Source organism: Pan troglodytes, chromosome 14, assembly GCF_028858775.2.
Source record: "Pan troglodytes isolate AG18354 chromosome 14, NHGRI_mPanTro3-v2.0_pri, whole genome shotgun sequence".
Taxonomy (NCBI): domain Eukaryota; kingdom Metazoa; phylum Chordata; class Mammalia; order Primates; family Hominidae; genus Pan; species Pan troglodytes.
This window is the reverse complement of record NC_072412.2, coordinates 105,738,279-105,761,600: the sequence shown is the minus strand read 5'-3', so window position 1 is coordinate 105,761,600 and position 23,322 is coordinate 105,738,279. Positions and strand designations below refer to the sequence as shown.

The following is a 23,322-nucleotide window of genomic DNA, read 5'->3' as shown; positions in this document are numbered from 1 at the left end:
CATATACCTAAACATTTATGACCCACCATCTACCAAAAAAAAAAAGTCAAAGGTGGCAAATACCTGAGTATTTCTGTTAGAGTCTTCAGTTATGAAATAATTTTTAAATACTTTGTTTTAAATGAGATCTTAAAAAACTAAAAAAGTAGTCTTTTAGAAAGCTAAGAATTCTCTTTGTCAATTCAATAAATATTTTCCACTTTAGTAAAACATTATATTGAGTATTGAAAGGTAAAAGATCAGGTAAATGCCCAAGGGATTTTCAGGTCAATATCTTACTATAAAATATCCAAATATATACATTCGGTAATTATTTAATAATACCAATTGTAGGGAAAAGCAGCCTTGCTTGCAAAGGGCTTCTAAATATCCCTGTGTTCAAAGCAAGGCCTTCCTCGTGGTTATCGTTGCCTGGTATGCCCCCAACCTCAAGTTGCTCTTCTGCCCTCAGACCAGGATGCCCCCTCCTCTATTGCCCTATTGCCCTCTGTCCACTTCAGATCCTGTTATTGTCAATTTTGTTGTTGTAATTGTGATTGTAGTTTTTTTCTGTAAGAAAGAAATTGAGTACTTCACAATCCTTTAAAAAGAATACATTTAAGTCTTTGTTTAAACTTAAATCCACACTTGTTTTATTGTCCTCAGATACCACCTATTATAGAAGATGGACTCCAAGTTTCACATCTACCACTGGATCTTTCCCAAGTACTTCAATTTAGGATGAATCTCCTCTAATCTAAACTCTGAGAGTAGTTAGTGCAAATTTTAGCATATAATCTCATCTACCCAACAATCTCATTTTAACTGCTTTGCACACTGTTACAATTTCTCCTCCACCAGATCATAAGGTTATGCCTTAAATTCTTTTTTTAATCTCCCCTAGCCCAATGTTATGTGATTAAAGCTATTTACTCATAGATACACTTGGACAGCAGCTTGCTTAATAACTTTTATTATCAAATGTTAAAAGTCATTGTCTTTGAGGTACGAAAAGTTGCAACTTTTATTATTTTTTTTCATTATGTTTAAGGTAAAAATCTACACCTACATAAAGTCTTCTTAATCTTGGCAATACATATGGCAATTGGTGGTTTATCAAGGAAAAGAAATTAAAAGATACACATAGGCACATGTGTTTATGTGTCCAAAATTTCTATAATGAACATGCATTCAAAAGTAAAAAGGAGAGAGAGAATCCTAATAGTATCGACATTTTTAGTCTCTTCTCTAAATACACTTTCGTAATGATACCGCATATATAATTTTCACCCTTTTGTTTTTTAACTAGCATAACAGACATTTTTCCTATGTTATCACAAATGTTTTATAAACATATCAAGAACTAGGCCGGGCGCGGTGGCTCATGCCTGTAATCCCAGCACTTTGGGAGGCCGAGGTGGGCGGATCACGAGGTCAGGATATCCAGACCATCCTGGCTAACATGGTGAAACCCCGTTTCTACTAAAAACACAAAAACTTAGCCAGGCGTGGTGGCGGACGCCTGTAGTCCCAGCTACTCGGGAGGCTGAGGCAGGAGAATGGCGTGAACCCGGGAGGCGGAGCTTGCAGTGAGCCGAGATTGCGCCACTGCACTCCAGCCTGGGCGACAGAGTGAGACTCTGTCTCAAAAAAATAAATAAATAAATAAAATAAACATACCAAGAACTAGCTCAGAGCCTAATATATTTTACTGGTGATTAAGATTGTTCCAGTTTAAAAAAAAAAAAAAAGTGCTCCAATAAACAATTGAATAAATCATGCATTAAAAGCAGGTCAAAACTGCTATGGACTTTACAAAGAAGGACTAAACACAAATTGTTTATAAAGGATTGGTTGGCTTCTTTTCCTCCATTTGCAGGAATAAATCTTACTTCAGGGGGCAGGGTACATTCACATCTCAATAAGCCCACAGTCTAGCCCAGGGTCACTAGTAGCAAAAGGCCATGCAAAAGAAAACATTTGAATTCTCTACTGCCTTAGTTAAAGAGACACTTAAGAGTCAACCTGGAAAGAACAATCTAACAAACTTTTGAAACTCTATTTCAATTTTGTTGTCATTGTTGTATGAAATGTGTGAGGTGTTTTTTTTGGCTTAATAATACAAAACAAACAAACAATATTCAAGCAATGCAGATGCTATTCTGCAGAATGACTTAATATTGCATAGGTTGAGTAGATATATTTGTTTCAAAAATTTCAACATCTTGAAAAATATAAATTCCTTTTTATATATTTTAATGGCAAAGGAAATACATAACAACCATGGAAAGTTTAAACTGAGGTACACTAATCAACTAAGCAGGATTTACTGGCTATATGTTTCAAAAAGAAAAGTAAAGCATTTTAAATACTAACACTAAGTATAGTTTGTCTTCATAAACTTCTCCGTTCTCAGAAAACCAATAGAGTTTTTTAAAGCAGATTATTAGCTTTCCCATCAAGCATTTAGGTTTTGTTTTGTTTTCTGTTTGTTTGTTTTTTTTTTGAGACAGAGTTTTTGCTCTTGCCCAGGCTGGAGTGCAATGGCGCGATCTCGGCTCATCGCAACCTCCACCTCCCAGGTTCAAGCGATTCTCCTGCCTCAGCCTTCCCAAGTAGTTGGGATTACAGGCATGCGCCACCAACCCCGGCTAACTTTGTATTTTTAGTAGAGATAGGGTTTCTCCATGTGGGTCAGGCTGGTCTCGAACTCCCGACCTCAGGTGATCCGCCTACCTCAGCCTCCCAAAGTGCTGGGATTACAGGTGTGAGCCACCGCGCCCAGCCAAGCATTTAGCTTTATATTTTGAATTATTTTATTCTTCAGAGAAAAATTACTAGCATCAACTATTACCCGTATGAGCCTAATTTCCAAATAACTAGGAGAACAACAGATGTGTTTTTCATCTTACAGGACTGAGAAAAATCATCTTCTTTATTAACTTTTAAAAAATAAATTAAACTTCTTTTCTTCCGTCCGGCAGCAGCCATCAGGTAAGCCAAGATGGGTGCATACGAGTACATCCAGGAGCTACGGAGAAAGCAGCAGTCTGATGTCATGCGCTTTCTTCTGAGGGTCCGCTGCTGGCAGTACCGCCAGCTCTCTGCTCTCCACAGGGCTCCCCGCCCCACCCAGCCTGATAAAGCGCGCTGACTGGGCTGCGAGGCCAAGCAAGGTTACGTTAGATATAGGATTCATGTTTGCTGTGGTGGCCGAAAACGCCCAGTTCCTAAGGGTGCAACTTATGGCAAGCCTGTCCATCATGGTGTTAACCAGCTAAAGTTTGCTCCAAGCCTTCAGTCCGTTGCAGAGGAGCAAGCTGGACGCCACTGTGGGGCTTTGAGAGTCCTGAATTCTTACTGGGTTGGTGAAGATTCCACATACAAATTTTTTGAGGTTATCCTCACTGATCCATTCCATAAAGCTATCAGAAGAAATCCTGACACCTAATGGATCACCAAATCAGTCCACAGCACAGGGAGATGTGTGGGCTGACATCTGCAGGCCAAAAGAGCCCTGGCCCTTGGAAACGGCCATAAGTTCCACCACACTATTGGTGGTTCTCGCCGGGCAGCTTGGAGAAGGCGCAATACTCTCCCGCTCCACCGTTACCGCTAATATAAGTAAAGTTTGTAAAATTCATACCTAATAAACAATTTGAAATAATAATATAAATAAACATATACAATAATAAAAATATTAAAAATAATAAAAATAAAAAATAAATTTAAATGTTTGGATATAAATAGGTTAAAAAGTATGCCTGCGGCCAGGTGCAGTAGCTCACGCCTGCAATCCCAGCACTTTGGGAGGCCGAGGCGGGTGGATCACAAGGTCAGGGGTTCAAGACCAGCCTGACCAACATGGTGAAACCCTGTCTCTACCAAAAAATACAAAAAAAAAAAAAATTACCTGGGCGTAATGGTGCATGCCTGTAATCCCAGCTACTCGGGAGGCTGAGGCAGGAGAATTGCTGAACCTGGGAGGCAGAGGTTGCAGTGAGCCCATCAGGCCACTGCACTCCAGCCTGGGCAACAGAGCAAGACTGAATCTTTGCGGGCGGGGTGGGGGGGAATTATGCCTGCATTTAAAAACTTTGGATTAATAGAAAATTTCATATTAGTCAATTAGATGCCTAAAATACATTGAAAAAGACATTCTATTTGGTCCCTGTCCTTATCAAATAGATTGCATATGAGTGATAAAAACTGCTAGGCCAGATGTTATATTTAGCATAAAACTCAATGGTCTCAGTGAAAGATTTTGAATACCTTCTAAACTAGTACATACTGAGAAAGGTAGAGAAGACAAGCAGGTTTGGAAATGTTTCTTCATGCCTAGAGATATTTTGAAACCTATCACTCAAGGAGATCTGTAATGAAGTGGACACTATTTACCATGACTGAGAATACAGGACTTTTCCTTCTGATGTCCTTCAATGCAAGACACTGGGTAGAACACTCCAAGGATGATGTAATACGGACTAGATGCACTCCTTGGCTGAAAGTAGCAACAGCTTACATAACCCGGCCAGTCTTCAGTATCCACCAAATCTAATCAAATTATCCAAACATTACTAACCAATGAAAATTATCCTGAAAGTAGAATAGTGGTTGCCAGAGACTGTGGGGAGCCTGGAATGGGGAGTTACTGTTAAATGGGTACAGAGTTTCAGTTTGGAATATGAAGAGAGTTCTGGAGATAGATTATAGTGATGGCTGCACAACAATGTGAATGTACTTAATGCCACTGAACTGTACACTTAAAAATAGTTAAGATGGTAAATTTCCTTATAAGCATTTTACCACAATTTAAAAAATAATAAACTTATTGGGAGTCTCAAAAAAAAAAAGAAAGAAAATTACCCTGAAAGACTAAAAGGTTAAAGGAAAGCCAACTGCATCAATCTTCATTTGAATAACTGAAAAAAAAAAAAAAAAATCAAACAACCAGATAAAATCCTATTTCTAAAAAAAAAAGAATAGAACTCTTTCTATTTCATTCAAAGTATCTAAAGATACTTTTATAAGTTTTAAAAAACTAACATTCTGGCATGTCCTTTCCCAGAAAGGCAATTTGATCATAGAAAACAAAATGATTTTTTTTAAAGATTCGCTTTGATTCCATTTTGAAAAACTACATATGTAGCACCAAGACATATTTATTCATGGTTATTTTGGATGGTAGAATTAGTGGACTACTATTTTTCTTCTAAGATAACTTACATGATTTTCAAAGTGGTAAAATTTTAAACTACAGGAAAAAAAGAGAATACGTTTTTGCCAGTTGCAAAATTCCCAGCCCATTTTCTACAATCCTGTTTTCATTTCACAAAAGGGAACTAATACTGAATCAATCTCGGAACCAAAACAAAGGTGTTTGGGGTTTTTTTTGCTGTTTGGGTTTTTTGTTTTTTGTTTTAGTCTTTGTCTTGCAAGCATGCATTCCTGACGACACAGTAAACAACAAAATAATGAAAACCAGCAGGAGGAGAACTATCTTCTCATACCACTGACCCCTTAGTAGAAGCATCAAGGGAGAAGGGGAGGAATGACAGAGAGAAAGGAGACATCAAGTATTCAAGCAAAACCTTAGCAAGAGTCATGTCAGTGTAGCTGGTGGGTACCAGACCACAAAGGAAAGGACTGCGGAATAAAGCAGAGGAAAAAGTAGAGTAGGGGTGGGGTGGGTGGGGTGAGGACTGTACATATGGTTGGATGTAAAGAGTAGGAGAGGCAGAGTGACAGCCAAGAGATGACTCAGGTTTGTTTTCCTTCATTAGCTTAGGAAAAACTTGAACAAATGCCTTTGAGAAGGGTAATGTGCAAAATAACTAGGTAAAAACACCTGAGATATGACATAATTCAGAGTAAAAAGTTTCTGACAAGCAGTGGCAGACCCAAGAGGCTTCCCAAGTGGAGGCTAAGGTGGCAGTGAGCTGTGATTCCACCACTGCACTCCATCCTGGGAAACAGAGTGAGACCCTGTCTCAAAAAATAAAAAATAAAAAGACTAAAACTGCCGTGTGCAGTGGTCCAGCTCCTGTAGTCCCCGCGGCTTAGGAGGCTGAGGCAGGAGGATCACTCAAGCCCAGGAGTTCGAGTCCAACCTGGGCAACACAGTGTGACCCCATCTGTAAAAATATAAAATAATAATTAAATAAATGAAATAAAATGAGCAAAATAGTAAACTTTATGTTATACAGATTTTATAAAAAACACAAAAAAAACTATATAGATCCATCACAATTTCCAGCCAATTACGGACAAGCCAGAGTAAAAGTATACATTTGAAGAATGTCACTACGTAGTAAAAAAGAAATAAATAATACTACCTAAGAAAAACTATGACAAGGTAAGGTTAGGGGAGGAAACAAGAAAATACCAGTAAGAGTGTGGGCTCAGCTCTAGCTTGCAACCTTTAAGATTAATTTCCACTTACTAAAGAGAAAGCTATCACACATGCATTGAAAGTCTAGTGATGAAGACATAAATACACAGGCATATATTTCTGAATACATCTTTCTGAAGCAATAACAGAGTGAAATTCTAGGAATAGGGTTGGGAAATAATCTCCACTGAAATCAACATTTTAAAAAAAGTGTTTCCAAACCATATGAACAGCTAATGCCAATTCCACAAAATATGGAGAGCCACCAAAAGTCATGGGATCTTAAAGCCCTACCAGAGCGCCCCAGCAGCAGCTATCACTGCTCAACACAGGCCACTAAATGATGACACTATGCATATAAAGCAAGTCATTTAGATGTTCTTACATTTTTCAATTTTATTGTAATTACCCAAGTAATGTATGAGTTACTCCTTTGGTTAAAAAGAAAAAAAGCTTAAACAGTATAGATACCAGATAACCATTATTCCCTGCCCCGTTTTAAAGGCTCCTAGTCCCATTTCCTGTTATCCAGCCATGATCAGTTTTGCATGTGTCCTTCCAAACTTACCTAAGCATTTTCATATGGATATGCAGACATAAAGGTGCAGAGTTTTATTTCATGTTTAAGATTTTTCTTGGTATAAACTGAATCACACTACATTTTATTCTACAACTAATTTTATCACTGTTTTTTTTTTTTTTAGAATTCTACCTCATAATTTTTAACTGCTACCCAGTATTTCTAGTAATCTAGATGAACCATAACTTATTTAACCATTCTCCTAGTATTGGACATGGTTCTAATTTGCAGGTATTGTGCGCTGCAATAAGCTTCCCTAAACATGCCAATCTGCATACATATGTATATTTCTATAAGAAAAATATTTAATTTAAGTACAAATACCACAAACTACACATTTAAAATCTTAGGTCAACTTACACTACTACTAGAGATTAATTTCCCAACACTACACCATCACTGAACATGATTTATCTTTCTAATTTTATTAATGTAATGGAGAAAAATGATTCATTTTTTTAATTCGCATTTTCCTGGTTATTAGTGAGTTTGGGCACATTTGCACGTTTGTGAGCTACCTGTATTTCTTCTAACTATTAACCTTTTTTTTTTTTTTTGAGACAGAGTCTCACTCTGTCGCCTAGGCTGGAGTGCAGTGGCACGATCTTGGCTCACTGCAACCTCCGCCTCTTGGGTTCAAGTGATTCTCCTGCCTCAGCCTCCTGAGTAGCTGGGATTACAGGCATGTGCCACAACACCCGGCTAATTTTTGTAGTTTTAGTGGAGACGGGGTTTCACCATGTTGGTCAGGCTGATCTCAAACTCCTGACCTCGTGATCCATCTGCCTCGGCCTCCCAAAGTGCTGGGATTACAGGCATGAGCCACTGCGCCCAGCCGCCATTAACCATTTTTAAATTTAATACAACAGATATCTTATAAAAAAGCAAAGCTGGCCGGTGCGGTGGCTCACGCCTGTAATCCCAGCACTTTGGGAGGTGGAGGCAGGCAGATCGCTTGAGGCCAGGAGTTTGAGATCAGCCTGGCCAGCATGGCGAAACCCCATCTCTGCTAAAAATACAAAAAATTAGCCGAGTGTGGTGGCGCATATCTATGGTCCCAGCTGCTTGGGAGACTGAGGCACAAGAATCACTTGAACCCAGGAGGCAGAGATTGCAGCGAGCTGCCGAGATTGCACCAGCGCACTCCAGCCTGGGCGATAGAGTGAGACTCTGTCTCAAAAAAAAAAAAAGCAAAACTATCTTTTGTTTTGTTTTTAATTACATGTAATATATGTAAATATATGTAATAGCTAAACTTTTTTTTTTTTTTTTTTTGAGACGGAGTCTCACTCTGTCGCCCAGGCTGGAGTGCAACGGTGCAATCTTGGCTCACTGCAACCTCCACCTCCTGGGTTCAAGCCATTCTCCTGCCTCAGCCTCCTGAGTCGCTGGGACTACAGGTGTATGTCACCATGCCCAGCTATTTTTTTGTATTTTTAGTAGAGATGGGTTTCACCATCTTAGCCAGGATGGTCTCCATCTCTTAACCTCATGATCTGCCTGCCTTGGCCTCCCAAAGTGCTGGGATTACAGGCGTGAGCCACTGCGCCCGACCGTTATACCTAAACATTCTTATTCGAAATAAAGCTAACAACTCCACTGACCACACCTGTCCCCATTACAATGTCTCTCTCCGGTAATCACTTAACAGGTGAATATGCATTATTAGACTTCAATATATGCCAAGGGATCCCAACTTGGAGCAATTTTGTCCCCCAGGACACAGTTGGCAATGTCTGTAGATAGTTTTGGCTGTCACTACTGGGGCCTGAGGGGACACTACTAGTATCTAGTGGGTAAGATGCCAGGGATGCTGCTAAAAATCCTATAATGTGCAGGACAGTCACCCATGATAGAGTTCTCTAATCCATAATATGAATAATGCCACTGTTGAGAACCTATGCTGTATGCTTTTACATAGGTAACTATAAAAATATTTTAGGTTGGGATTCTTTTACCATTAATGGTATCATTATACCATATGTGTCCTTACACAAGTTCTCTTTCCATTTTTAATGTCTTAGAGATGTTCTCTGTTGATATACAGAGATCCACCTCAGTCTTTTTAACTACTAAAGAATTCCAAGATATGGCTCTACCTGTTTACGAATCATCTGCTCCCTCATGGACACTGAGTGTGGAAGAATCACCTAGCTGGATGTCACTTCTTGTGCTCAAGGCTGTCTCCTCTGGAGCTGCTCCCATCTTTGCAGCCATCCTCTCCTATCTGTGTTTCAGACTGGGGTTTCCTGGGGCATGATCCCATCAGCCATCTCTCTTTCAAAATTCCTCACTGTTTCCAGGACCAGCATTTCCAGGATCCCACGAGTACTCTTTACCATTTTCCATCAAAATTCTGGTTTGTTGTTTATCTTTAGGTCTTTTCTCTTCAACTTTTTCTCATCCCTGGGAATTTGGGACAGGAAGATGAAGTCTGGCTCATCCCAACAGCCTTAATTATAAGTCAGGACTTTTAAATTTTTTCATTTCTTAACATAGGAAATATATAGTGTATGTATTTTTAATTCAAAAATCAAAGATTATAAACAACATAGTTTTCTACAATTAATCAGTTAAAACTTATTTTTAAGACTGTCATGAAAAGCATCAACTAATCTAGTGAGCATCTAATATGATATAAAAATGAGTACATGAAAATGATCATACCAGTCCTAAATTACTACAGCCATTCCTCTATTTATGTATCTTAATGGTGAGTATCTTTCTCATAGTATCTATGCAGACATCATGGCATTCCTAGAAACTCTAAAAGCTGGCTTTCTGGGCTCAGATTCCATTTCCCACATTATCCAATATTTTTGCTGGGATCCCAAAAGACAGGACAACTCTTGATTTACGGTATATGGCTGTTTAGTTTCTTACCAAAAACTATCAGATGAGTATTACAAATAGCAGCAAAATCAACCACTCAAAAGCTTCCTGGTATAGTTAGCTCCCAGACATTGAAGGTAATCATGAAAAGCAGTTACGGAGCTCAAGAAGTTTTCCTTAGCACAGTCATTTTTCACCGAGCAGTGATATGAAATTTAAAGACATCAGAAATATCTGGGGCCGGGCATGGTGGCTCATGCCTGTAAACCCAACACTTTCGGAGGCCAAGATGGGAGGATCATTTGAGCCCAGGAGTTCCAGACCAGCTTGGGCAACACAGAGGCCCCATCTCTACAAAAAAAAAAAAAAATTTCTCTTAATTAGCCAGACATGGTGGCTGGCATCTGTAATCCCAGCTACTTGGGAGGCTGAGGCAGAATGATTGCATGAGCCCATGAGTTGGAAGTTGCAGTGAGCTATGGTCGTGCCACTACACTTTAGCCTGGGCGACAGAGCAAGACCCTGACTCAAAACCAAACAAACAACAACAATAAAAAGAAAACAAAAATGTCTAGAAGTGTTTTATTTTCTCTTCAAAAATAAATATTCTTTCTCCCCATTTCCCAAAAAAGAAAATCATTCTATACCCAAAGACAGAATGAGCACTTTGAAGGAGCTCAAGAAACAATTTTTATTTCTTCCTATTCATCCAAGACTAATAATTAATAAAGATTTTTATTTTTTTTATTTTATTTTTTTTGTGGATGCAGAGTCTCGCTCTGTCACCCAGGCTGGAGTACAGTGGCGCAATCTCAGCTCACTGCAATCTCTGCCTCCCAGGTGCAAACAATTCTCATGCCTCAGCCTCCCAAGTAGCTGGGACTACAGGCGTGCACCACCACAGCTAGCTAATTTTTTTTTGTATTTTTAGTAGAGACGGGGTTTCACCATGTTGGTCAGGCTAGTCTCAAACTCCTGACCCTCAAATGATCCACCCACCTCAGCATCCCAAAATGCTGGGATTACAGGCATGAGCCACCGCACCTGGCCAAAGATATTTTAACTCAATAGTTAAAGACCCAAAGTGACTATGCCATTCACTGAATTTACCTGCAACTCCTTAAGTAGGTCCAGCTACCAGGAACAGAAGTTCCTCTTTAGGGACTTAGTTTACAGAGTATAAGAGAACTACACTCAGATAAACACAGCAAGAGTAGCAGGATTGAAAAAAAGAAGGGTACCTGTATCTCAACTCCTACCTTCCTTGGAATCGAAGCCCATGTAAGGGGGAGAATCAGAGCCCAAAATGTGAAAAAACATAAATGTATCAGGGGAGATCAAATTACCTACTAGTCAAAGAATGACTCACCTCCAGCGGCACTGTCATACACAGGGAGCCTGATATGCTATGCTGGGCCACCAGCTGAACCTCATCAGATGAAAACCCAAGCATGATGTCAGCAAGCTTACCAGCCTCATACTAGGACAACCACATAGAATCTAGTCTGTAAGAAGGTTCATTTCAGCTGGGTGTGGTGGCTCATGCCTGTAATCCCAGCACTTTGGGAGGCCGAGGCGGGTGGATCACCTGAGGTCAGCAGTTTGAGACCAGCCTGGCCAACATGGCAAAACCCCATCTCTACTAAAAATATAAAAATTAGCTGGGTGTCGTGGCACGCACTTGTAATCCTAGCTACGCGGGAGGCTGAGGTAGGAGAATCACTTGAACCCAGGAGGCGGAGGTTGCATGAGCCAAGATCATGCCACTGCACGCCAGCCTGGGAGACAGAGCAAGACTCCATCTCAAAAAAAAAAAAAAAAAAAAAAGAAGGCTCATTTCATCTCATAGAGATTTCAGGAGGAGTTAGTCCTTTAATTTCTGGAACTAAATTTGTAACAAGAGGTACTATAAAGACGGGTTAAAGACACCCTACCTGGCAGCAGCAATAGGCAAGGAAAAACTGAATGGTTGAATGAAGGGCTATAATCCACCTGTCTTTTATTTCAAAATCTAACTTTTCTCCAAGTCCAAACATCTGGCTGGCTTAGGAAAGAACACTTAGTGCAGCTGTTGGCATGCCTCTTTTGTGTAAAAGAGTAAATAAATAAATTCAAATAAAAAGAAACATCTGGACAGCACAAGGTAGAAAAACTCTACCTTATAAGAGGTGGCAGCTGGCCCTCTGAAGAGAAAAGACTAGAGAAAAAAAAATCTGCCCTACTGGAAGAAAAACTGTATATAATAAAAAGATCAGAAAAAATGAATTTCCAAGTATTATTGCCAACACTCAAAGTCATCGAAACATATTTCCCAAAACATTAGTTCCTAATTCCATTTAAACAGTACTTGCCTTTGTTTTCCACTCTCTTACGTAATTCAACTATTTGATGTTCCACCCATCATATCCCTTTAACATTAACTAAATCGTGAACACTTCCTTTCTTTTCCCTGATCCACTCAAAAATTTATTACAGGTATACTTTATTACAGCAAGGTATAAAAAGATGATAAATCACAGTCCTCTACCCCTCTAGGAGTTTGGTCTGGTATGAAAGACTTTTACACCAACTGCAATTAAGAGTAATAAAGGCTAGGTGTGGTGGTTCACGCCTGTAAACTTAGCACTTTGGGAGGCCAAGACGGGCAGATCACTTGAGGTCAGTAGTTTGAAACCAGCCTGGCCAACATGGTGAAACACTGTCTCTATTAAAAATACAAAAAAATCAGCTGGACATGGTGGTGCATGCCTGTAATGCCAGCTACTCGGGAGGCTGAGGCATAATAATCACTCGAACCTGGGAGGTGGAGGTTGCAGTGAGCCGAGATCACGCCACTGCACTCCAGCCTGGGAGACAGAGTGAGACTCCGTCTCATAAATAAATAAATACATAAATAAATAAATAAATGTAATAAAAAATAACACGTACAGATGGTTTCACAGAGAATTGGCTATTGAACAATAAAACTGGATTTCTAATAAATGAAAAAAGTGAGAGAGAACTAACAGAGAAAGAGTACATTCGAAATGGTGGAAATGTGAAAGGTGCCAGTCTAGAAATCTGTGAGATGGCTTGAAAATAAAGTGTATGAAAAGGGACTGATGGGAAAGGATGGTAGAAGAAAAATCAGTAGGAACTTCAATGGATCTTGAATGTCACAGTAAAGTGTTTGGATTTTGGGAAGTCTGTGATTCTCAATGTTTATCTCCTATGGAAAGAAAATAACATCCACAGGAGGCAAGCTATACTGCATCATTAATAGCAGCTTACTATCTATTACTGCAGTTGAGTCATTCAAGCAATTAGCTGTAACACTTTCCTTTCTCTCCCAGTAACCTCAGATGAAGGTTAGGACATAGTGCTATCAACAATGAAAACCTCCTTTATTTTCCTCTGTTATCTAACCAAACTTTTACCATAATATAGGATACACAACGTAGTATACAGGATGCAAATATGCATTCTGCTAATTCCTTCCCACATTTGTTTTCTAAGTAGCTTTCAAGAAACACCCCTGGCCATTCTAACTGCAGGTAAGATGGACTAAGCATGCTCCACCCCAACTATCCCACTGAATGCAACTATGAAACCTCAAGAGAATGCACGAATCAAGTATTTATAGACTTGGAAAAGCAAACAGTAGCAGGCAGATCAAGGAAGAAAAGAATTCAAATTACTATAAACAAGTGGTGAGTTTTATCATTTTCTTTTCCTCCCATGATCTCCTTGCCCGACCTTGGAAAAGCCTGAAATGCAAAGTAGGCATGGGGACACTGATGGAGAGAACTCCAGGAGAACCCCTATTCATCTCACTCAAAAGGCAGAGAAGGGAGCTCCTGATACTTACAACATTATGGAAATCTCAATTCCCATATTTTTTTTCCTTTTGCTCTATTCTTTTTTGCCCCAACCCCCAAGTAATTTTGTGGCTGTGGTACCAGAGGCAGACATAGATGCCAGCAAGAGCCAAAACAATGAGAGAAGAAACATTCTTCTCCAATCAGTGAAACTGCAGTCTCAAGAGGGCAGGTAAAACTCCAAGGTTTCTTCTGCTCTCTCTGTGCTCTTTATACGTCCTGGACACAAACACAAAATTTGAACAGCAGAGCAAGGTAATAAAACCTCAGATTTCTAAGTAAGAAGACTGAAAAGTGAAGGACTAAAGAACCAGAATGGGAGAAGCTAGCATGGAGAAGTGACACAATAAAGTTGTTTATGAACTTCTGAGCTCATCCCTAGGTTGAGCATGCATGGATGTAATCCTAATAAGTATACCAAAGAATTTAAACACTGAACTAACCACAGATCCCAGACTGATGAGTTGTTAACACATATGTGGGGCAGATCTGTATAGGAGTACAAAGACCCACAGCCCACAGAAAAAAAAAAAAAAAAAAAAACTGGAATGTGCACTCTGAAGCCAACCAAGTTAATTGCTACTGAAACAAAAACATTAACATCCTAAAAAGAAATGAACTAAATTCAGAGGATTATGTCTCGTAACATCATACTCAAAATATCTAAAATTAACCCAAGAACCAGGTAAATCTCTTACAGGGAAGGAAAAATCAAATACCAAGACCAAAGTAACAAAAATGTTTAAATTATCTCACACACAAAGATTTTAAGGAAGTTATTATTAAAGTTTTCCAACAAGCAATTATGAACACTCTTGAAACAAATGGAAACTTTGAAAGTATCAGAAAAGAAACAGAATTTGTAAAAAGAAACCAATGGAAATTTTTAAACTAAAATATGCAATAATCAAATTAAAAAAACATACTGGATGGGCTCAAGAGTAGACTACAGATGACAAAGGAAAGAGTCAATAAATCTGAAGACTGATCAACAGAAATTATACAATCTGAAACAAGAGAGAAAAAAAGAGTAGAAAAAATTAACAAGAGACTATGGAACAATACTTAAAGGTCTAACATACATGTCTATCAGAGAAAAGAAGAAAAAAAAATGTTCTCAGCACCATGCTGAGAAAATATTTTTTTAAATAAGGACTGAAAACTTCCCAAGTTTGGTAAAAGACATAAACCTACATATTCAAGAAGGTCAGTGAATCTCAAATAGGGTAACAAAAAGAAATCAGAAAACATAATCAAACCACTGAAAATTAAAGACAAAATTCCTGGAAGTAAACAAAGAAAAACAACACATTAACTATAAAGGAATGATACTCAAACTATTATGGATTTCACATCAGAAGCCCCAAAGACCAGAAGGAAGTGACATAATGTTTTTCAAGTGCTAGAAAGAAAGAACTGTCAACTCAGTACTCTATATTCAGTGCAAATATCCTCTAAGAATGAAGGCAAAATAAAGACATTTTCTTTCTTTCTTTTTTTTTTTTTTTTTTTTTGAGATGGAGTTTTGCTCTGTCTCCCAGGCTGGAGTGCAGTGGTGTGATCTTGGCTCACTGCAACCTCTACTGCCCCGGTTCAAGCCTTTCTCCTGCCTCAGCCTCCCAAGTAGCTGGGATTACAGGCGCCTACCACTGTGCCTGGCTAATTTTTTTGTAGTTTTAGTAGAGACAGAGTTTCACCATCTTGGCCAGGCTGGTCTTGAACTCCTGACCTCGTGATCCACCCGCTTCGGCCTCCCAAAGTGCTGTGATTACAGGCATGAGCTATTGCACCCAGCCAAAACATTTTCAAATAAAGGAAAACTAAGAGCATTAGTTGCTAGCAGATCAGCTCTAAAACTGCTTAAGGAAGTTCTTCAGACAGAAGGAAAATAACACTAGAAGGAAATTTGGAACATAAGGAATGAAGGAAGAGCAACAGAAATGATAACATTGTCTTTGAAATATGTTTAACTGTTGAAAGCAAAAATTTTAACATTGTCTGATGGGGTTTTCAATGCATGCAGATGTAACATGTAAGAAAACCATAACATAAGAAAAGAATGTAGATACCTGCATGATGGTAAGACTGACATATTCCAATTAAGGTGGTAAAATATGAATTTTCAATAGACTATAGGAAGTTAAGTATGTATATTATAATCAATAAAGTATTAATTTGAAGAAAAACTACACGAGATAGTCATAAACACAATAAATTTCAAAGGAATACTTTTAAAAAGTTCAAATAATGCAAAAGAAGACACAAAGAGTGAAACAGTGAAAAAAACTAGATAGAAAAACAAAATAATAAAACAGTAGCCCAAAAGCCAAACATTTCAATAACTACATTAAACATAAAAGTGGCCAGGTGTGGTGGTTCATGCCTTAATCCCAACACTTTGGGAGGCCGAAATGAGAGGAATGCTTGAGCCCAGGAGTTCAAGACCAGCCTGGACAACATAGGGAGACCACGACTCCACGAAAGAAAATTAGCTAGAGGTGTTCCCAGTTACTCAGGAGGCTGAGGTGAAAGGATCACTTGGGCCCAGGAGGCTGAGGCTGCAGTGGGCCATAATCGCGCCACTGCACTCCAGCCTGGATGACAGAGTGAGACCCTGTCTCGAAAAAAATAAAAAAAAAAAAAGACTTAAACATACAAATTAAAAGAGATTGTCAAAATATGACCCCAGTATATGCTGTGTACAAGAGATTCACATCAAATATAATGACATATATAGTTTAAAGGTAAAATGATGGGAAAAAATACAATGCAAACATCAAGCAAATAAAGGCTGGAATGCCTAGGTTAGTATCAGAAAAAGTAGGCTTCAGAGCAAAGAAATTTACAAGGGATAGAGAAGAACATTACCTAATAGTAACAGGGTCAATTCACCAAAAAGATACAATAATCCTTAATGTGTATGTTCCTAACAACAGTGCTTCATAAAGCAAAAACTGGCAGAACTGAGAGGAAAAACAGACAATAACCCAGTCATTGTTGGAAACATCAAGACTCTCAAAAGAAAGACAAGTAGTAGAAAATTGGCATGGATATAGAGGAACTGGACAATACCACAAACCAGTTGTATCTCATTGACATTTATACAGTACTGAAGTCTAACAACAGAAGACACAATCTTTACAAGTGCACATGAAACATGCAACAAAACAGGTCATACCTGGATCAGAAAATGAACTTAACACACTGAAAAAAACTATAATAATACAAAATATGATCTCTGAACAAAGAGAATTAGTATTAGAAATAAATAACAGAAAGACAGTAGAAAAATCTCCAAATGCTTGGAAATTAAACAATTTTAAATAACCTATGGGCAAAAAAGGAAGCCTCAGAAAACATTCTTAACAAAAATGAAAACACGATATATAAAAAAAATTATTAGATGCACTTAGAGTGCTTAGAGAGAAATTATAGTATTAAATATTATATAAGAAGATATATCTCAAATCAATAATCTAAGCTCCTACCTTACAAACCAGAAAAAGAAAAGCAAAATAAACCTAAAGTAGAAGGAAGAACACAACAGAGGAGATATCAATAATTTTTAAAAGAGAAAATAGAGAAAAAAAGACATCAATGCAACCTAAGCTAGTTATTCTAAAGCATCAATAAAACTGATAAATCTCTAAAAAGACTAAGAAAAGAAGAAAAAACGACATCCAAAATAAGGAAAGAGGTTATCACTACAAACTATGCAGATATTAAAAGGATAATAAAAGGTGTCTAAGAATAATTCTATGCGCATAAATTGGACAATTTAGATGAAATGAACCAATTCCTCAAAAATGGCAAAACACAAAGCTAACAAAACACACTCAAAATAAGATAGATAACCTGAATACTCCAATAACTATTAAAGAACTTGAATACGTCATTTAAAACCTTCTGAAGAAGAAATCTCCAGGCCCAGTTGGTTTCACTGGAGAATTCTAAACAATTTTATAGGCCGGGCGCGTGGCTCACACCTGTAATCCCAGCACTTTGGGAGGCCGAGACAGGTGGATCACCTGAGGTTGGGAGTTTGAGACCAGCCTGACCAACACGGAGAAATCCCATCTCTACTAAAAATACAAAAATTAGCCAGGCGTGGTGATGCACGCCTGTAACCCCAGCTACTCGAGAGGCTGAGGCAGGAGAATCGCTTGAACCCGGGAGGTGGAGGTTGCAGTGAGCCGAGATCACACCATTGCACTCCAGCCTGGGCAACAAGAGTGAAACTCCGTCTCAAAAAAAAAAAAAAAAAAAAAAAACAATTTTATACACTCTCATTTAGAGAAGAAACATTTCCCAATTAATTTTATAAGGACAACATTATGCTAATACCAAAGACAGTACACAAAAAGAAAACTGCAGACCAATGTCCCTCATAATAATCATGTAAAAAATCCTTAACAAAAAATTAAGAAGTCCAATCCAGCAATATATAAAAAAGAATACACCACAACCAAAATGCAAAACTAGTTTCATACTAAAAAAAATCAATCGCTCAGCGTAAAATAGCATATTACAATCAAAAGGAAAAAAACCCCACGTGATCATATCAATTGATTTAGGAAAAGCGTAAGACAACATTCAACATTCATTGGCAAATTAGGAGTAGACAGGATCTTCCTCAACCTGATAAAAAGCAACCACAAAAAACCCACAGCTAATACCATACTTAATTCTGAATGACTGAACACTTTTCCACTAAGATTGGGAATAAGGCAAGAATGTGCAGCACTGCTACTCCTCTTCCTCTTCATACTGGAATTCCTAACTAGAGCAACAGAAAAAAATAAAATAAGAGACATACAGATTATAAAGAAAAAAAAATCAAACTGTCTCTGTTCACAGACAACATGATTATCTACATAGACAACCCCAAGGAACCTACGAAAATACTCCTAGAACTAATGAGTTTAGCAAGATCACAGAATGCAAGGTCAACACTCAAACATTAATCATACTTCTACTACTAGCAATGTACAACTGGAAACCAAAATTTTTTAAACAATAACGGAGTCTCACTCTGTCACCGGCCTAAACAATAATTTTTTTAAAGAGACAGAGTCTCACTCTGTCACCCAGGCTGGAATGTAAGTGTTGTGATCATAACTCATTGCAGCCTTAAACTCCTGGGCTCAAGCAATTCTCCCCCTCAGCCTCCAGAGCAGCTAGGACTACAGGTATGTGCCCCTACACCCTACTATATTTTTGTTTGTTTGTAGAGACAGGGTCTGGCTATGTTGCCCAGGCTGGTCTCAAACTCCTGGCTCAAATGATCCTCCCACCTCAGCCTCCCAAAGTGCTAGGATTACAGATGCGAGCCACCACGCCTGGCCAAACAATACAATTTTAAGAGTCTCCAAAAAAAATTATACTTAGGTTAAAAATCTAACAAAATAGTACAAGCTGGGCATGGTGGCATGTACCTACAGTTGGGAGCTATTTGGGAGGCTGCGGTGGGAGGATCACTTGAGCCCAGGAGTTTGAGGCCAGCCTGGGCAACATAGTAAGACCCTGTCTACAAAAAACAAACAAAACAAAGCATGTGCAGGATCTGCATATTGAAAACTATGAAATGCTAATGAAAGAAATCAAAGCAGACCTAAACAGGCTAGGCATGGTGGCTCACACCTGTAATCCCAAAGCAAGAGAACTGCTTGAGCACAGGAGTTCAGGACCAGCCTTGACAATATAGGGAGACCCTGTCTCTACAAAAAAATTAAAAACCTAGCTGGGCATGGTGGCACAAGCCTGTAATCCCAGCTACTCAGGAGGCTGAGGTGGGAGGTTTGAGCCCAGGTGGTCAAGCCTGCAGTGAGCTATGATCACACAACTGCACTCCAGCCTGGGCAACAGAGCAAGACCCTGTCTAAGAATACCACCACCAACAAAGAAAACCTAAATAAATTAAGAGACATGCCATGTTCATGGATTGGAAGACTCAACACAGTGAAAAATGTCAATTCTTCCCAAACTGATGTAGATTCAACAAAATTCTAAACCTCAGCAGGATTTTTTGTGTGTGTACATAAACATAAGCTGATTCTAAAATGTATATGAAAAGGCAAATGAACCAGAATAGCTGAAGCAGTTTTGGGAAAATGGGGGGAAAAAAAAGAAAGGTAGAGGAATCCAATTTTAACACTATGTAGTACTGACAAGGGAATAGACACAGATGAATGAAAAAGAACAGAGTCAAGAAACCCATCCAAATATCACCCCATTTGATTTTTGACAGAGGCGCAAAAGTAATTGTATTAGTCAGGGTTCTCTAAAGGGACAGAACTAACAGTATGGATGTACATATGAAGGGGAGTTTATTAAAGAGTATTGACTCACATGATCACAAGGTGAAGTACCACAATAGGCCATCTGCAAGCTAAGAGCAGGGAAGCCAGTCTGAGTCCCAAAACCTCAAAAGTAGGAAAGCCGACAGTACAGCCTTCAGTCTGTGGCTGAAGGCCTCAGAGCCCCTGGCAAACCAGTTAAGTCCAAGAGTCCAAAGGCTGAAGAACTTGGAGTCTGATGTTCGAGGTCAGGAAGCATGCAGCACAAGAGAAAGATGAAGGCCGGAAGACTCAGCAAGTCAAGTCCTTCCACGCTCTTCTGCCTGCTTCATTCTAGCCACGCGGGCAGCTGATTAGAGGGTGCCCACCCAGATTGGGGGTGGGTCTGCCTCTCTCAGTCTGCTGACTCAAATGTTAACCTCCTTTGGTAACACCCTTGCAGACACACAATACTTTGCATCCTTCAATCCAATCAAGTTGACACTCAATATTAACCATCACAATAGAGAAATACTATTTTCATTGAATGGTGTTGAAATAATTCAACATCTATATGCAAAAAAACAAAAAACAAAAAAACCAACTGCAAATCTTACAAAGAATTAACTCAAGATGGATCACATATCTAACAATAAAGGGCAAAACTACAAAAATCTTGAAGAAAATCTTCGTGGCCTGAAGTTAGGTAAAGAGTTCTTAGACATGACAGTAAAACACAACCTATAGATGAAAAAAGTGATCAGCTGACTTTATCAAAATTAAAAACAAGTGATCTGCAGTAGACACTGTCAAGAGGACAAAAAAGACAGCCTACCAACTGGAAGAAACTATTTGCGAATCATACATCCAACAAAGGACCTGTATTCAGAATACATAAAGAACACTCTAAACTCAACAACAGAAAAACAAACAAACAAATGAATTAAAAAACAGGCAAAGCTTATTCACTGAAAAGGATACATGGATGGCAAATAAGCACATGAGAAGAAGGTCATCATCACTAACCATTAGGCAAATGCAAATTAAAACCACAATGAGATACTACTTCCAAACCATATTAAAGTGGTTCAAATGAGGCCGGGCATGGTGGCTCATGCCTATAATCCCAGCACTTCGGGAGGCTGAGGCAGATGAATCACGAGGTCAGGAGTTCAAGACCAGCCTGGCCAACATGGTGAAACCCCATCTCTAGTAAAAATACAAAAAATTAGCTGGGCATAGTGACAGGTGCCTGTAATCCCAGCTACAGCTACTCAGGACGCTGAGGCAGGAGAATCGCTTGAACCTGGGAGGTGGAGGTTGCAGTGAGCCAAGATGGTGCCACTACACTCTAGCCCAGGTGACAGAGTGAGACTCTGTCTCAAAAAAAAAAATATTGACAAGACTGCTGAAGAGGATGAAGAACCACTACAACTCTCATTGTATTCTGGTATAGCAACTCTGGAAAAGTCTAGCAGTTTCTTATACTTACCATATGACCAGCAATCCCACTCCTAGATATTTATACTAGAGAAACAGAATCTGTACACAAATGTTTACAACAGTTCTATTCATAATTGTCAAAAGCTGGAAACAACCCAAATGTCCTTCAACAGGTAAATGGATTTAAAAAAACCTGTGCATCCACACAATGCAACACTACTCGGTAATAAAAAAGGAACATTCTATTGATACACACAACAGTTTGGATGAATCACAAAAACATATTCTGAGTGAAAGTAGCCAGTCTCAAAAGGTTACACACTGTGTGGAAATGACAATGCTATAGTGATGGGAAACACATCAGTGGTGGCCAGTGTCAGGGTGGAAAAGGATGTGACACTAATGGGATACACAAGGGAGTCTGAGGGGTAATGACTCACAAGGGAGTCTGAGGGGTAATGGAACTACTCTGCATTCTGATTGTGCTAGTAGTGACATAATCTACACATGTGCTGATATCCACAGAAGGGTATGAAAGATGGGTATCCTATTACTATAGGATAATTTTTAAAAATTTAAAAAACAAACACAACTACATATAGGTGAACATTGTGAACAACAATGCAGGCCTCCTGTTTAAGAGTACATTAGCCCTATCTAACTTTCTGGAAATTACCAAGCTCTATTCTGCCCTAGTACTGTCCTCTCCCAGCTTCACCTAACTCTTGTCACCCCCTTCAGGTCTCTGCCAAAATGTGAATTCCTCAAAAAAGCTTTCCCTGACTCCCCAGGCTGGTTCAGATCCTCCTGTTCCACACTTACAAAACACCCTATAATTTTTCATTACACTAATGTCATAAATGTATGTAATTATAAAATGTCTGCTTCTTCCACTGAACTGGAAGCCACAAGAGTGCAGGAACCACAACTGCCTAGTTCAAAAGATGTGGAGCATCTTCACATAACAAGTGCTCAACGGTATTTGTTAAAGGTTGAGTATCTGTCACTGCCTACAACCCCATACAATGAACATAAGCTAATATAATAAAATACTGTAAAGGCATAAGTTTTTTCCAACACTTTAAAACACTGTATAAAAAAAAGCATACTAGGTAAAAATTGATAATGCGAAACCATTGCCACCACCCGTTTCCAGAACTTTTCATCCTGCAAAACAATGTGAATGTGCTTAATGTTACTGAACTGTATGCTTAAAAATGTGTGAAATAAAATTGTAAATAAAACTGCAAGCTCTCCAGATGAGATGCACTCCCTGTGGCTAATATACCTACATTTAGACAATGGGTCCAAGCGGCCATAGCAGAGTGAGAGAAGAGTGGTCACCACCCTTCCTTCTTGGAAATCACGGCTCTTGATTAAGAACTGTTCTTAAGCCAGAACAGTTCCTGTGACTGGGGCCAAGAAGAATTGCAGCAGAAACCTCCCCTGCACCAGCCTTTCGAAGGAACATCTGACAGAGACACTTCTGGCACCAGATTAGGGTTCAATCTGAACCGAACAAGCTTGAATCCTTCGTTTGCACAGACCTCACAGAGAATGAGGGCAAGAAATTTCCCTACTTAAGCCAAGCCCCTTTCTTTGGTCTTTAGAGCAACATTTTCACTAGTGAAAACTATGCCTCCCCAATCTGCAAGTTTTTTCTATAGAAAATAAAGCTCTCCATTTTTTCCTCCACAGATCTCATCATCTTTTGATAACAAATGGTTAAAATGGTAAACTTTTATGTTATGTATACTTTACCACAATTGAAAATAAATTACTTTTTTAAATGTAAAAAAACTGATACATGGAAACACTTCTTACTGAAAAGAAAAATTACACGAAACCTTCACAAATAGGTTGTGTAATTTTGAAACCAAATTTCCCTATCACATGTAGAGCATCCCAGCTGAGTTTCATCAGTGCAGCCTGGGGATCTGTAACATTTAATTAATACAGTCCACG

General features: G+C 38.9%; 1 protein-coding gene and 1 pseudogene across 3 annotated transcripts in view; one reads left to right on the top strand and one right to left on the bottom strand.

The window, feature by feature from the left end:
* PCCA (propionyl-CoA carboxylase subunit alpha) overlaps positions 1–23,322 on the bottom strand; it is a 446,563-nt gene that overhangs the window by 381,141 nt on the left and 42,100 nt on the right. The window lies entirely within an intron of this gene.
* LOC100614558 (large ribosomal subunit protein eL15-like) lies at positions 2,960–3,633 on the top strand (annotated as a pseudogene).